We start from the raw sequence: 18230 nt of genomic DNA on the forward strand, positions 1-18230 counted from the left end.
CTTAAAACTCTTTGTGGATCTCACTCGCTATCTAAAAGGCCATTTTTGGTCCTGCTTAGCTCATCTTAAGACACCTACATTATCTTTCAACAGATGTGCCACACCAACCAAACTCCCCACTTGACAATGTCTTCCAATTGGATCGGTGCATGGGCATGCCTTAAGATCAAAAGCAAGGGTTAACCTCGCTTCCACCTCACGGAGTATGTAAAATAACATTAAAAGTAGTGGTATTTAACTTGCACCAGAAGCTCCAACTTATTCTACACCTCTCAAGTCATTTCACAAAGTCAAACTGGAGTCAAGCTCAATAGGGTCTTCTTTCCCTGCTGATTGTTCCAAGCCCATTCCCTTGGCTATGGTTTCACTAGATAGTAGATAGGGAGAGTGGGAATGTCATTAATCCATTCATGCATGCCACTAATTAGATGATGAGGCATTTGGCTACCTTAAGAGAGTCATAGTTACTCCCGTTGTTTACCTGTGCTTGGTTGAATTTCTTCACTTTGACATTCAAAGCACTGGTGAGAAATCACATTGCATCAACATCTGCATGGACCATCACAATGATTTGTTTTAATTAAACAATCAGATTCCACTTGTCCATACTAGCTTTGAGATGACTGTTCACCACCTAGAGAGAGCCGCCCTGCAAGGGATGATTTTCTACTCCCATCACCCGGTCGACATGCAAAGGTCTACCCTCACATTGGTGCAGCACCCTCAGTAGCCTCTAGGGTTAGTTCGCAGACCACTAGACCCAACCCTTAGAGCCAATCCTTTTTTTGAAGTTACAGATCCATTTTCCTGACTTCCCTTACCTACATTGTTCTATTGACCAAAGGTTTTTCACCTTAGAGACGTGATGTAGTTATGAGTATGTCTGGGCATGATCGGCAATCGCTCCTGTAGATTTTCATGGGCAAGTGTGGACACACTGGACAAAGCAAGACATGCGATGCTTACTAGTTGTTGGACCCTCTGGCTGTTAAAAAGAAAATAGAACGCTTCCCGAGGCTCCCATCGGTGTCTCAAGATTCAATCACGTTATCATCCACCACCACGTCTTGGTTCAAGAATATTGACCTCGTTCCCTTTTGATGCATGGCGTGCAATGCACCCTTGACATAGGACTGCTCATATCTTAGGATCAGCTAACCTGTGTCTAATTGCTACTGAAATGGAACCTTTCTTCACTTTGGTCTTCAAAGTTCTCACTTGAATATTTGCTACTACCACCAAGATCTACACTGGGGGCCGTTTCACTCGGGCTCACACTCAAAGCTGTGCCATGCCCTCCTACTCATCAGGGCCTCACACGAGCCTCACACTCACCTTGATGGTTGGATATAGGTCCCATGCTTCAGCACCATCCATTTTCAAGGCTAGTTGATTCAGCAGGTAAGTTGTTACACACACGTTAGTGAATTTTAACTTCCATGACCACACTCTTTGTGGGATCTAGGTTAGTGTGCAATTCAGCACCATAACTTGGCTTTTAGTTCATCCTACATTGCCAATTATTCTTACCAACAATGGCCCACTTGGAGCTCCCATTTTGCATTGAGGTTCAATTGAGCAACCCTGACCGCTTACCTATTTAAAGTTTAGAATAGGTCGAGGGTGTTTACACCCTTGATGCCTCTAATCATTCACTTTACCCAATAGAACTGTGCAATAAGCTCCAGCTAACCTAAGGGAAGCTTCGGAGGTAACGAGCTACTAGATGGTTTGATTAGTCTTTTGACCCTATACCCAAGTCTGATGAACGATTTGCATATCAGTATCACTACCAACCACCACCAAAGTTTCCTTTGGCTTCGCCCTGCTCAAGCACAGTTCACCATCTATCAAGTCACTCCCACTCAAATCTTTCATAGAAGATCATGATTGGTCGATGGTGCACCCCGCAAGGGGATCCCACCTCTTAGGTTCCTTGCTCCTCCATGGGTTTTCCACCCATCGACTTGCATACATCTTAGACTCCTTGGTCCATGTTTCATGATGGGTTGGGTGGAAATCCAAGAATGCCAGTGCCTCAAGCATGTAGGTGCGTAAAACCCACCACAAGTGTCATGTGCTTCATGCCTTGGCCACCACAATGGCATAGGTGGGCCATCGAAAGCCCGCTCTTGTCCCATCGCATCAGCCCATGCTGACTAGTGCCCCACGTCGAGCGACTGACCAGCCTCCATTCGCTTCCCTCCTAGCAATTTCAAGCACTTTTTAACTCTCTTTTCAAATTCCTTTTCATCTTTCCCATGCGGTACTTGTTCCCTATCAGCCTCTTGCCCATATTTAGCCTTGGATGGAATCTACCACCCGCTTAGGGTTGCATTCCAAAATAGCCCAACTCACCAACGGTGCCTTGCAAAGCAACAAGGTTTGAGCTTGACGGGGCTCTCACCATCTCCGATGCCCCTTTCCAGGGGACTTCTACCCAGTCTATTGTAGAGGATGCCTCTCCAAACTACAATTTGTGTGGTGAGGCTGCATGATTCTCAAGCTAGGCTCTTTCCGGTTCGTTCACCACTACAAGGGAAATCTTCATTAGTTTCTTTTCCTCGGCTTAGTGATATGCTTAAACTTAGTGAGTAGGCGTGCTTGATTTGAGGTCTATGTTATGATCTGAGGAAAATGCTTGGGCACCCCTTGTGAGCCTAAGTTGCATTAATTCACTTGATTTTTTTTTTTGATTAGAAAAAACATGAAAAATCACGATTTTCCCGATTTAAAACAAATCCAACAATTTTTCCTAATTTATTCGTACGAATAACTTATTCGTATGAATACATTAAGTAATTTTTTTTAAATAGTATATTGGTCCATTGAATAGATAATAAAAAACCACACACTTTCCCTTTCTAGAGTTCCTTAATCTGAGCTACGGATCTCAAGTTATGGCCATGGGAATCTCCATGGACATAGCATGTGATCTACAACTCAGATCAATGAGCTATAAAAGGGAAAATTGTGTAACTTTTTATTATCTATTCAATGAAGTTATTTAAATTTAACAAAATGTTTTAATTCATATTAATATATTTTATATTATAATTACTATGGTATTTATTTAGTAATATATTTACTAAAGCATTTACTATAGACTTATACAAATGATGCACTACCAAGTTAGTGACATTAATGGTTTATAACTTTATTTCATAAAATTTATTCATTAAAAATTTATTTACATAAGAATACATTTTAATTTACTCACATAAGAAATAAACTTATGTCACAAAATTCATTCACGTAAACTTTTTTCACATAAGAAATAAACTAGTATTTATTCACATAAGAAAATTACAATTACAACCCAAACAATTTGCTTATATTTTTTTTCAAAAAAGGAAGAACACAAACAATCACATTTCACACAAATAACTTAAACTAATATAAATACACAATTTACAATTTACACAAGAGATGATCTCAAACAAGAGATCCTAAGAACTCTCACAAATAAAAATACAAAAATAATCTACACAAGAGGTTCTAAGAAATTTAACAAACAAAAACACAAAAACAATTTACATAAAAGATCTTAAGAAATAAAAAACAAGAGATTTTAAAGGACTCTAACAAACAAAAACACAAAAACAATTTACATAAGAGATCCTAAGAACTCTAATAAACAAAAACATAAAAACAATTTACACAAGAGATCTTAAGAACTCAAAAAAGAGATCCCAAGAACTCTAACTAACAAAAACACAAAAAATTATCACAGAAGAGATCCTATAAGCTCTAACAAATGAAACTACAAAAACAATTCACACAAGAGATCTTAAGAGCTTTAAGAAAATATCCTAAGAACTCACACATACAAAAACAAAAATTCAATCTTATTTTAGACCTCTTAGATTGCTTGAGCAATCTAAGAGGCCTTCCTTGTTTTCTTTTCCTTCTTTGATCTCTATTGCTCAGCTAGAGATGAGCAAACTACAAACAACTCTTGGCCTATATAGGGACTATGTACTGCATTTGGCTGCATTCTTCATCGTTGTAAGAGCCAAGATATCCATTTCTGAGAGTCCTTTTTACTTGTTACATCCTTCACAAGGGAGGGAGATCAGACTATTGCATTTCTTTGAAGCCTCCCACCCCCGCGAGGGGAGCAGAAGGTTTATCATGCATCCCCATGCCGAGGCACGGAGGGGGGCTACCAGCATAATGGACGAGGGAAGATCCTCGCGCCTCTATCGCACGACCGATGGGCCGCCCTGGCACGATGCCACGTCTACTTTTGCCTAGCTCTAGCAGGGTCGGTGGCACTAACCATCACACCTTCGAGCGTAGCCCCTCGATGTTATGTCCACGATTCATGGTGTTTCTCACAGATGTGTGTCAATGATCCTTCCATAGGTTTACCTACAAAAACCTTGTTACGATTTTTCCTTTCTCTAAATGATAATGCCTAATGAACTTCTCACAACATCATCGACAGTGATGAACCACTGGTGTCGCCACAGTCCAAAAACTTCATCAGACCATTCAATCACTAAGAGCAATGGGTGGTGTGTACAAAGGGTAGGGACGAAGTCAATGTGAGCTGATGAATCACACTTACTAGGATTTCCTTGTTGAAGATCAATTGATAGAACATGGTAGAATTTTATATATTTTCTTTTGAAATTTAAAGTAAAAGATGTAAATCCTGGCGAAACTTTAATTTTTTTCTCATACAAGTTTCAAATCCTGGCAAATATTTCAAATGTTTATTTTTACAAGGGCATACAAACTTTTGACACCAATATAAATTTTTTGCTTCTTAATGAGACTAACATGAAAATCATGCATGATTTGCAATGATTTATCCCCATCATGATGAAATTTTAAAATATTACCAAGACTCTCGGTCTAGGTGGTAAACTCGTTGAATTCATTAGTGTAGCACATGTGCAGCCCAAAACATCTAAGGGCATCACAAACCTGTTACTGCCTCAAACCTTTATGGCCTAGATGGCTATAGTCCCTCTGAGAAGTTGTCCACAAAGAGGATCCTTCGTGTAGCTAATTATCTAATTAACCAGAAAAATCACTTCACCAACTAAGAACAACCATGCACAACCACCCATAAAATCAAGAACTTAGAGCTCTCAATCTGTCAATCCTTACTATGTTTGGAACTGGTAAGTTTCCATGTGCTGAGTCAAATTAAGCTGCAGGCTCCTCTCCTGCTGTTGCCCTTTCGTCAATTTTGTTAAGTTTCAACCTTGCGACCATACTTCCCCCAAAACCCAAAAACTTTGATTTCTCATAAGGTGCCAGCTGAGCCATCGAAGTAACATCTGCCAATCCCTAGCCGGCATCGTTTAGGGTTGAGACTAGTATGGTATATGATAGCCTTCGAGCCCCCAAAAAATGCATCACCCATGCATGTCTGGGCACCACAAGACATAGATCCACTGGCACACGAGGGTCACAAGAATGGCACCCCAGGCACTTCTCCTAGGCTGAGCCGAGGCAAGAATGACCCATTGCCATTTTACGATCACGTCACCCACTCTGAAGGCACCCATTTAGAGTGGCTCACAACCCCCAAGATCAACTCCTCATGGAGTTGTAACTTCTCGATGGTCTATTGCACAAGGTTCACCACCCTCTATTGGTATACAAGCCACAATGTCCATCCATGATGGGAAGCACCAATGCAATCCTTGATCATGCAAGGCCCAAACGATGGTGCACACCAATGGCAACATGCCCATCCAAGATGCTACTCGTAGTCCCTCATTGCTTACTAGATCATCGACCACACTAACCATGCCTCATCTCGCAAGATGGCAAGCACGCACAAAATTGCTCCCATTGAAAGTCGCTCCTTTGGATCAATCTTGCAAAGCGCATTCCCACAATCAACTAAGAGCTTGATTGCAACGTCGCCCTTCATGGGGTTGTCACTGAGAGCATCTACAACAACTATGCAAAAGTTGGCAATTTGCTGAAATAGCCATCCAACAGCAAAGCAATCTAACTCTAGTGCCCATGCGCCCTTGGGATTTTGTCAGGTAGTAGTACTAGCATATAGTTCAGGTGCTAACCATGGAAATGCCTTGGGAGGAGCAAAAGCTGGGTCTTGCGAATATCGACTTTCAGTGCATTCTTCCCCAATCAATAATCCCAGCTCACATAGACATGTCATTCATCGTGAAGTCCAGCATGTAGTTGGTTGCTTGCAGATCGGTGTGCGCATATCTTTGTTCGTGAATTGCTTTCAAACCACTGGCAATAGCATTAGCAATGGACAATCCATGATGAAAAAATAACCTTGCTCGCAACCTGGTGAGTGGAGATTTTTAGTCACAGCAAGGTTCTTCTCTAGGATGTGTGATCTTAACCCATGTCCCACATTGATGTGGGAGACACATCAGCATATCATGCACACTTCCACCATTAAAACAAAATACACATGCAAAATTGCAATGCATGTAAACTAAATTTCACTCAAAAGCAACGTGCAACATACAACATCATGAACGTTTCTGAAATACTTCTGATCCTTAGAAATAAAATACTAACTTTCCAAGGTAATGGTATATTACATCAAGTAATTCGTGATCTTGCAACATAATCTACTACTATAGCAATCACTATACGATCTTCTACTATTATACAGAGAATTCCATAAAGTCACTATCTAGTGTCAATCTATCAACTAGTGGAGGTAAGAACATAAAACATATAACATCATCACAAAACCAAGATGATCTAGATCAGCTTTGCCAATCACACATCCGATTGGGAAGAGTTTTATCGGGAGGAACCAATCGGCAAAAGTGGGCCATCATCTGGATAAAACTCGGCTCTAGTGACACCTATGTACATAAATAGATATGATATATAAGAAGATCGAAGCAGGGGGAGCCAAGTGGCAAATGCGAGCCATCACTCGGCTTCGATCTTTACTATTATACACATCAGTGAAGGTGAGGCAAATCGGATCGTCGGCCGAAGCGGATCATCTCCTGGCCTGACTGAGACATACAAACATTTGTCCCTCTCTTTTACTCTCCCTCTCTCTATTTTCCTCTCTCCCTTTTACTCTCCCTCTCTTTCCTCTCTCTCTTTTACTCTCCCTCCCTCTCTTTCCTCTCTCTCTCTCTCTCTCTCTCTCAATCCCTCACTTTCCCTCTCTCAAATAGCCTACTAACAATCAGCCAGGCCAGGTGTATCCGATCGACCGAGGCGGGTCATCGACTGAGTGACTCTAAAAGCTCTAGAATCTCACCAAAATGTAGAAAGCGGGAACTCTGAGGTGAGAAAGCGACAGGTTTGGCAGGGTGGTAATGGCGGGAGTGGGGACCTTTTATAGGATTTTTTATAGACAGCGCTGGTAACCTGCTTGTACCATGCGGTATGTCAATGTACAAGATTTCTTATCCTTCCCAATCGGACGATCCAAGGTGTCACACATGCCGATTGGACATGTACCACATAGTATAGGGAGGTTACTGGCGGTGTCTACTGGTGCCCTAATAAACATCATGCAGTAGGGACGAGGGACCGTGCGGGCCAAATGATATCGCTTGGTATGGCTAGGTACCACATGCTATGGACATTATGGTACCATGCGGTAAGGGCATACACCACACGGTAGTCTTGATAGCCGGTGTAAAGAACCACATTTTTTTGCATTTAAAGTGTTAGGCCATGATCTTTAATTGAAAAGTACAAATATTTTTATTTTAAAAAACATACTTTTTAAATCCCTCTGCATAACACTTGATGAAAAATGGGATTTGTGGTGCATTTGACCATCCAAAGCATATCCGATGGACATGATATTTTTCATGCACCTCTAATTAGATTATATTAACATGTGTGAAAAGAATTGTGTCCCTTAGGTATGAGAGCATTCGAATAATACACCTTTGATACTATTTTTTGGCAGTTGTGCATAACTCTGTTTGTGGCACGTTTGACCATCCAAAGCAAATCTGATGGGCATGATATTTTGCACGTGACTCAACATATATTTTATTGATGTGTGTGCAAAATATCATTCCCATCGAGTATGAGTGCATTTGAATGACATGCCTCAGATACATTTTATGGCGGTTGTGCATAACACTTGGTGAAAACCGAGGTTTTTGGGGACTTTGACCACCATCCAGAGCATATCTAATGGGAATGATACTTTGCACACGAATCAACATAAGTTGATGGGTGCAAAGTATCATGCCCATCAGGTGTATGCATGTTTGAATAACACACCTAGAGCATGTTTTTTGGCGGTTGTGCATGACACTCACCTCAAATACTATTTTTTGGTGGTTGTGCATAATACTTGATGAAAAAGTGGGTTGGTGCCGACTTTGACCATCCAAAGCATATCCGATGGGCACAATACTTTGCACACACCTCAACATAGGCTGTATTGACATGTGTGCAAAGTATCATGCCCATCAAGTATGAGTGCATCTGAATAACACACCTCAGATACTATTCTTTCGTAGTTGTGCATAACACTTGGTAAAAAATGGGTTTTGTGGCACATTTAACCCTCCAAAGCATATTTGATGGACACTATATTTTCCTGCATCTCTAATTAGGTTATATTAACACGTGTGCAAAGCATCATGCCCATCGGGTATGAGAGCATTCAAATAATACACCTCGAATACTATTTTTTGGTGCTTGTGCATAACACTTGGTGAAAAATGGAGTTTGTGGCATGTTTGACCATCGAAAGCATTTCCGATGGGAAGTGTATTTTGCATGCACCTCAACATATATTATATTGATGTGTATGCAAAGTATAGAGCCCATCGGATATGAGGGCATTCGAATGACACACCTCATACTATTTTTGCATTGTTGTGCATAATACTTGGCGAAAAATGGGGTTTGTGGTAGCTTTGACCATCCAAGCATATCTGATGCACACAATACCTTTGCATACAGATTAACATATGTTGTATTGATGCACGTGCAAAGTATCGTGCCCATTGGGTATTTTTAGCCAGAAAAGAAACCGAGACCAAAGGCTAGAGACTAAGTATGGCGACGCTCAAAGGCCATAGAGAAAAGGAGATCACGAGGGCGAAGGGATGTCATAGGGGTGAATAAGGAATTAGAAGTGGAGGGAAGGAAAAGGGAGACTATGACACAAGGGGAAAGGGAGAGTGGGAAGAGAAGCAAGTACATGATAGGAAGAGGAATGTTGAGATGTAGACATCAAGGGAAGTGAACCATACTTTATTGGAAAGGAGGGATGAGAGGGAAATATCAAAATACTAGCTAGGTGGCTTTACAAGAATGAGCGTGTCCCATCAAGGCATTGCCCCTTCCTTTTATAGCCAAAAGAGGGGGTCTCTCCACATTAATGTATCCTCCCACATGCATGGTGTGTGTGGAAAAGTCTCCCATGTGGGCTAGGTGGGTACGCACTCTCAATTGTATGCGACAACCCTTTGCCTCAATTTTCCACATAAATCAAGCCCCATATCTCAAGTCTATGATACTCCCTTGGTCTCTTTCCAATTTTATAATAGGTTCAAACCTCTAGGAGGACAAGTGGAGGGTTGGCAGAAGGAATCTTGCCACCTCATCCTACTTTCCCCATTATTTAACTAGCTCTCTTTGTCCTTCTATACCTCCCCCACATGGGCCTATCCCATATGGAGGGAATAACTCAATATAATAGCCATCTCCACCCATTTTATATTGCTTCTCCCATGGACTTTGAGCCATATCTCAATTATTGCATCCTAGGTGGAGGGGTGGCACATGGAGGAGCCATGCCACCTTGCATTTTATAATATTACTATTATGGATTATGTACAACACACCTTATGGGTCCTCTTACATGGAAGGGTGGCACATGGTCATGCCTTGCCACCTCAACCTTGGGCCCTATGCACACCATATTTGATTATACTATTGCCACATATACAAACACACATACATATTGATGCCTTTTTCCTTGGACAATTTTATCCATAACAGTTCCCCCCCCCAGGCAGGGAATGCACCGCATTTCCATGCCTGGGACCATCACGCACAAAGAAAGGCTTGAGGTAGCGCTTGTTGATCACCTTCTTGCCATATGGTTCATGCAGCTCCTGAACTTGTACAGACCCATTGCTACGTTCCTTAATGACTTTGTATGGACCAGCCCACAGTGGCAGAAACTTCTTATCCATTTGGTGGTCCAATCTGTTATCAAAGCATAGCACAACATCCCCCTCAGCAAAGTGTCTTACCCATCCCTTGCGAATCTTAGCATCCAATCGGGCCTTTTGTCGATTCTTTTGGATCTCTGTTTGATGTAGTGCAAGGCGTCGGGTCTCATCTAACTTCTCAAGTTGTACCAATCTGGCCTCTACATGTTCATCTTCTGTCATCCTCTATTCCTGCGCCAATCTCAAGGCCGGAATCTCTATCTCAAGTGGTAAAACTGCCTCAGTACCATACACCAACTCAAAAGGGGTGTGACCTGTAGATGTTTTATGGGTGATGTTGTAAGCCCACACTCCTATTCCCTGCGGCCATTTTTCCTATGGTTTTACAGAGGAGGCCATTGGTCCGCTCTGTTTGACCCATGGATGCTGGATAATAGATGCTAGAAGTGTGATGATCAATGCCCATGCGATCCATGAGTAACTCCACTGCTTCATTTAAGAATGGACTCCCATGGTCAGAGACTATCTCCATGGGTGTCCCAAACCTTGTGCAGATACGTTCAAATATGAAACTTGAAACTGCCTTGCCATTTGCAGCAGAGAGAGCGATAGCTTCAGCCCACTTAGTGACATACTGAGTGGCTACCAAAAGATACTTCTTTTTGCGGGCAGTCATGGGCAAGGGCCCGACAAAATCTATTCCCCACTTCTGAAACGGATGGATGGACATCACTGGGTGATGTTGCCCGGGACGCAAATCCTTCCTACCAAAGAATTGACATGGTTCATAGGTTTTGCAATACAAAGTGACATCCTTGAACAATGTCGGCCAATAGTATCCAGCATGTAAAATCTTCTTAGTTGTATAGTCACTGGCATAGTGGCCTCCACAAAACCCATCATGATAATGCTTCAATACCTTAGGCACTTCATCTGCATCAATGGCCCGTCTGAGTACCCCATCCATGCCTTGACGGTACAACACCCCATCAAGGAGGGTGCAGCGCCTACTATCTCTGTGGATCTTCTTTCTCTCATAGCTTGTACTTTCTGAAGGAAAGGAGAAAGCGGTCAAAAACTTATATATACCACCATACCAAGGATCCCCAACTTCTATGGCTGCTACCAGGGTTACATCAAGGCACTCCTCTAAATCAATCAAAGCATTCTTCAAGTTGGAACAACCCCCTTTTACAATTTTGAAAGAAAAATCATATTCTTGTAGAACGGCCAACCATTTGGCCAACCGGCCCATGGGATTTGGTGATTGAAGAACCTGCTTTGCAAGACCAGTGTCAGTGAGTATAAAGAAGGACCTTCCAGCCACATAATGCTTAAATTTCTCAATGCAAAACACCAAAGACAAGGCATGCTTGTCGGCCTCTGAATAGCGTCGCTCAGTGTCGAGCAATTGTCGAGAAGCAAATCGAACGGGATACATGAACCGATCCTCCCCTTGCTGGAGAAGAATACCTGCCAGAGTGTGCTCCCAAACCCAGGATTGATATAGAAGGTCCTTGACCAGTCTGGATTGCGTAGAATGGGTTCTGAAGCCAGAGCATTCTTGATTTGTGCAAACCCATGATCACAATCCTCATTCCAAGAGAAATCAACCCCATCTTTTAAGAGCATAGTCATGGGCCGTGTCAAAGCAGCATACTGATCAATGAAGCGGCGATAGTATCCTGCTAGATTGACAAATGAGCGTACCTGATGTTTGGTTGTAGGTGGGGAGAGCTTGAGGATGGCTTCTACCTTCTCGGGGTCAGGCTTGATGCCCTCGGATGAGACAACATGTCCCAATAACCTCCCTTGAGTGGCTCCAATGGTGCATTTCTCGGGGTTGAGACTGCCATTTGCATCATTGACCCTTTGGAAGGCCAATCTAACCTTCATGATGTGCTCCTTACGTGATGAGAATATACAAAAATCATCTAAAAACACCTCCAAGAAATCCCCCAAATAAGGAGCAAACACCATCTGCATGAATCTTTGAAAGGTGGCAGGAGCATTGGTGAGGCCAAATGGCATTACTTTGAATGCAAATGTCCCCCAGGGTGTGGCAAATGTGGTTTTAAGCACATCTTCCTCGGCAATTCTGATTTGATAAAACCCAGAGTAACCATCACAAAAAGTATACATCTCATGTCCACTTACCTTCTCAAGAATGAGGTCTTGAAAGGGTAGAGGATGATGATCCCTCTTGGTGGCAGCATTGAGCTTCTTATAGTCGATGCAGACCCGCCGCCACTTGTTGTTTTTCTTTGGGATGACTACCACTAGTGAAACCCATTCAGTATTGTGAACCGGAACAATAAACCCAGCCTCTACAAGCTTCTGCAACTCTGATCACAAAGCGTCGGTCTGTAGGGGCCCTAATCTCCGATACTTCTGAGCCACAGGCTTTGCATCAGGCTTCAGCTCTATCTTGTGCTCTATGGCAGTCACATGGCAAAGGTGGTGGTAGCTAGTTGCAAAGAGGTCAGGGAAATCTTTGAACATTTCAAGAAACTCATCTTTCTCACCTGGAGTGAGGTCTGGAGAAAGCATTGATTCGAGCTGTTGAGGACTAGCTGTTATCTTTTCTGCAGGTGGCAGGGTTGGAGACACCCCCATCATGTAAGCTTCCTCCTCTGAGAATTCCTCCCCCCCATCTGATTCTTCCATGGACTCAGACACAGACACTGAAGATGAGAGAGTATCACTGTCATGCTCCTCTTCTTCTTCCGGTTCCATGGCACCAGGTTGCACAGGGATTTTCTCCTTGGAAGCACCAAAAGACATGTGTCCTGTCTTCCAATAGCTGACTGCATCACTTTTTCTCAACCATGGTCTCTCGAGTATGGCAGGGTAACTTCTGCCTGTATCTTCAATGTCCACTACATAGAAATTGACAGTGGTGGTCAGCCCGTTGACAGTGATGGGCAAATCCTCAATGACTCCCATGGTGGCGAGTCGTCGACCATCTGCTACCTTGATTCGAGTGGAGGAACGCCTTGTACATTTCAAATTCAATTTCTTCATGATGCGGGGCACCATGATATTACATGCAGCTCCCCCATCAACACACACATTTTTGACACGACAATTATCTATGATGACATCTACTGTGTGTGGGTGCCGATCAATTTCTTCAGAGATAGAAGATACCTCTTGTACCTTTCCCTTTTTCTTGCTCTTCCTTGTTGAGAGACCTTGCTGTAGCTCACGTCTCACCTTAGGGCTTAATGCTATTAGTTGAGGGAGTGTGATGCTCAAAGAACGATGAGCAAGGTCTTGAACGACCGAATAGTCCTCTTGCCCTGAGCCGATGGGAAAATCCGAGGGTGACCACTTACTCCTGCGAGATCTTTTAGTCTTCTCTGTTGGTGGGTCTGCCATCTCAGCGTCTGAGGGCTCTGAGAAGGACACCTTCTTCCTGGGGCGACCCGGTCCACGGTTTGGAGAGGGGTCTGAGGTAGCACGAGTTCTTTTCCCGAGATCAAGGATCTCCACATCAGAATCCTCAGTGCCCGACTCACTTAGAAGATTCACCCTTGGAATATTGGGGCATTCTGTGCGATAATGACCCTTCTGGTGGCACTCGTAGCATACAACATTAGCACGATCTCTTGGAGGGCGGTTGGCTTGATTTCTGATGCCCACCATCTCAAGCCGAAGATCACTTGGCTAGGTCATTGACTCCAGGTTCTGTTGCAGGGGGGGCCTCTTTAGTTGGAGGGGCCACGGGAGTAGAGAGGAGGGGGGCTCGTGGGCGAGGCTGGGGAAATCTTCGAGGCAGAGGATGAGGATATCCACCTTGTTGAGGGTAAGCAGCTAAGGGAGGACCATACATCTGAGGTGGAGGCGGTGGATACATCCCTGAGGGGTGGGGGTATGCCCCTGAGTTAGACCCCCCAGGTTGTTGTTGCAGGAATGGAGGGGGATGCGGAGGGACAATCATCTTCTTTGAAGCGGGGCCAGCAGACTGAACTTTGTCAAACTTTTGAGCAATCTCATGTGCTAGCACCATAGTTTCTGGATTCTCCCATTTAAGCTTGAGGCGGAATTCATCACTCGCTCCTGCTACAAGGTAGCCCAGCACATGCTGAGTCATTCCAGCTCGAAATCCGGCATTGTCCTCTTGTGTGGCAATCAAATGGTCCAGGAGCACGGCCGCTCGATCCACATATCGACGCGCCGTCTCACCTTCTGACTGCTTCAAATTTGCCACCTGCAGGTACACATTCTCCGGCTCCTCTTCTTTACCGAAATACTCAATCATTGCTGCTGTCAACCTTGGCCAGCTTTGGCGAACATCTTCGTTTTGCTTCTCATACCACACTTGAGCCAAACCTTCTAGAAATGTGGGGAGAACCAATAGCCATCTGTCTTCAGTAAGAAAGTTGAGAGAGACACAACGGCGTTTGAAAGCCACAAGATACTCATTTGGATTTTCTTCTACCCGTCCAAAAAACACGGGAATGTCAGCCATGCTTGGAAGATGGGAAAGAGGGGCTTATCTATGGACGAACAATAGTAAGAGGAAGCTTGAACTGAAAATCGGGTGAAGACACATCCAAAAAGCACACATAGGCAGGGTAAGGTGTGACTGGTGTAGTGTGAAATATTACACGAGAAGAATCTTCAGCATAGAATAGCACATAGACAATCTTAAAAGGACCAATCCTCATGATATCACTTTGATCATTACACGCGAGGGTTAGAGGTGCGGCGTCGCATGAGGTTGTTCATCAAGGCAAACAAGAATGCCATGACAAATGTCAACAGTTGGAGAGCTTGCACATCACCTTTAGCTTCTTCCAGTTCTTGTAGTCGCCATTCTATTTCTTCAAGGGGTGTGCGGTCTGGCATCCTTCTTTTGAGCAATGTCCTTGAGAACCCTCCTGATGGTCTGCCGAAGTCGGTGAACTCGTATCAAGTAGGCCCAACACTTAGTTTCATGATGACCACAACCTTTGCATTCCTTACAAATGATCACCCTCCTTCGTGGCTTGCGGCTTGGTTGGGGTGGCGCTTCCACTCGCGTCATGCGTGATTGAAATACAAGCTTCACGTGCCAAGAAATCAGCAACAAGATTTCGAGCTCGAGGGATATGCTGAATTTTTACCTCTTCAAATTGGTTGCAAAGTTCCAAGGCTTGTTGATGTCGTGGAACCAAGCCTTTGCTCTGCACCTTCCACCTTCCACTAACTTGTTCACACACTAGTTGAGAATCTCCTTGCACCTCCAATTGCTTAGCATGATGTTCTTGTGCCTTTTGTAGCCCAAAAATGAGCGCCGAGTACTCAGCTTGATTGCAAGTACTTGCGGGCGAAGACTTGCTGTAACAAAACTCCTCACCACCCGGTGAAGTGAGCTTCACACCCACGCCAGCCGCCTTGGTCGAAGGTTTGTAAGCTCCATCAAATTGAAGAATCCAAGATGTCATCACACCAAGACGAGAATTCGGACATCCCAAGTTTCCCGGTAGTCCAAGATAGGTAGGAGGAGAGGGTGGGGAGAATTCAACACTTGAGCCAAACGTTCAGCACCAAATAAACTTGCAATTCTTTGTTGATAGTTTATCTTAAGCCCAAAAAGAATTACAATTTGAAGCTCAAAATGAGGCACAAAAGGCTGATTAGGTACAAATGGATTCCTTGGTCGAAACATTACCAACCATAGCCAAGGCCTAGAAACCTTTGTAATGAGATTGTGAATAAACCATTCAGGACGAGCTTTTCCACAGGAATCAACAAGCAGATGCGCCAAATCTCCCCCCAAGCTTAGGGAGCATCCCACCCTTCGAAGAAGGAAACCGTTTTGATTACCTCTGAAGCAGCAAGTAGTTCGATCACCGCACAATGAGTAGAAGTAAAGTCAAAATCCTCCCAGCGTATCAGTAGTTCGTCACCCTGAATTATCCACAGTGTGTCATTCCACCCGTCATCACCATCAATAATGCACTGGACAATCAGCCGTTGAAGGTCGACATGAAGATCAAGGAATACATCTCGTGCATTGGTAGCCGTAAGGTGCGGAGAAACAGGCACCAATTCCTTAAACGCGTCGAGAAGTGACATAAATGTCCACCCTTCTCGTGAGGCGTGCGTCCGTGAAGTGGGCTTGAAGAAGTTCTGAATTGGCGATCTAGCAAGAGAAGTGGATAGAGAACATAAAATGAAATATTTTTGCTTTTTACAACAAGAGCAAACTCCTTATGGTTAGAGAGTTACAGCTCCCGCAATAATATATGAACAAAAATCAATACATTTTTACCACTTCCAACTTGTTGGCCCAATGATAAGACTTTCTTTTGTGAAGGGGGAGGTCTTGGGTTCCAATCCTACTCTTTAATAAAAAGAGAGGAGAGGAGAGGAGAAGGAGAAGAGAAGGAGAAGAAGAGAAGAGATAGGGGGGGGCGCGGGATCTGCTGTTACTCTTTTGCAGGGGCTCAGGAAACAGTCCGCGACCAGAGCAGTCCAGAGAACTGTCGCGCAGAAAACTGTCCGCAACTAGAAGTCGCGGCAGTCCAGAGAACTGTCGCGCAGAAAACTGTCCGCAACCAGAAATCGCAGCAGTCCAGAGAACTGAAGCACAGAAAACTGTCCACAACCAGAAGTCGCAGCAGTCCAGAGAACTGAAGCGTAGGAGACGCACGAAGCGAATGCACGCGCAGTAGCTTAGAAAGAGCATAGATGGTATAGTTTTGTTGATGTAACCCATACGAATAGAAGATTCGCCACCAGCCGTGGAGATTCGTATCCCAGTAGCCACACCAAAACTTTTAGCCAGAAAAGAAACCGAGACCAAAGGCTAGAGACTAAGTATGGCGATGCTCAAAGGCCATAGAGAAAAGGAGATCACGAGGGCGAAGGGATGTCATAGGGGTGAATAAGGAATTAGAAGTGGAGGGAAGGAAAAGGGAGACTATGACACAAGGGGAAAGGGAGAGTGGGAAGAGAAGCAAGTACATGATAGGAAGAGGAATGTTGAGATGTAGACATCAAGGGAAGTGAACCATACTTTATTGGAAAGGAGGGATGAGAGGGAAATATCAAAATACTAGCTAGGTGGCTTTACAAGAATGAGCGTGTCCCATCAAGGAATTGCCCCTTCCTTTTATAGCCAAAAGAGGGGGTCTCTCCACATTAATGTATCGTCCCACATGCATGGTGTGTGTGGAAAAGTCTCCCATGTGGGCTAGGTGGGTACGCACTCTCAATTGTATGCGACAACCCTTTGCCTCAATTTTCCACATAAATCAAGCCCCATATCTCAAGTCTATGATACTCCCTTGGTCTCTTTCCAATTTTATAATAGGTTCAAACCTCTAGGAGGACAAGTGGAGGGTTGGCACAAGGAATCTTGCCACCTCATCCTACTTTCCCCATTATTTAACTAGCTCTCTTTGTCCTTCTATACCTCCCCCACATGGGCCTATCCCATATGGAGGGAATAACTCAATATAATAGCCATCTCCACCCATTTTATATTGCTTCTCCCATGGACTTTGAGCCATATCTCAATTATTGCATCCTAGGTGGAGGGGTGGCACATGGAGGAGCCATGCCACCTTGCATTTTATAATATTACTATTATGGATTATGTACAACACACCTTATGGGTCCTCTTACATGGAAGGGTGGCACATGGTCATGCCTTGCCACCTCAACCTTGGGCCCTATGCACACCATATTTGATTATACTATTGCCACATATACAAACACACATACATATTAATGCCTTTTTCCTTGGACAATTTTATCCATAACAGTATGTGCACATTTGAATAACACACCTCAGAGTGTGTGTTTTTGGTAGTTGTGCATAACACTTGGTGAAAAAAGAGGTTTGTGTCGAGTTTGACCATCCACTGATGGGATGATATGTTGAAAAATAATCAAAATCTATTAGGTTTACTTGTATCAATAGTATTGTGCTAATTGGATATATGTGTGTTTGAATAACACACCTCAAATACTATTTTTTGGTGGTTGTGCATAATATGATCGGATATGTGTGTGTTTGAATAACACACCTCAAATACTATTTTTTGGTGGTTGTGCATAATACTTGATGGAAAACGAGATTTGTGGTGGCGACTTTGACTATTT

At 43.5% G+C, this 18230-nt stretch overlaps 1 pseudogene; it reads right to left on the reverse strand.

Annotated features, from left to right (window-relative positions):
• Nucleotides 1-836: 836 nt before the first annotated feature.
• Nucleotides 837-2595, reverse strand: LOC147898339 (25S ribosomal RNA; annotated as a pseudogene).
• Between the last annotated feature and the right edge of the window lie 15635 nt (nucleotides 2596-18230).

This window comes from Dipteris shenzhenensis, chromosome 9, assembly GCF_047967505.1.
Source record: "Dipteris shenzhenensis isolate YYH24624 ecotype China chromosome 9, Dip_SZ_1.0, whole genome shotgun sequence".
NCBI lineage: Eukaryota > Viridiplantae > Streptophyta > Polypodiopsida > Gleicheniales > Dipteridaceae > Dipteris > Dipteris shenzhenensis.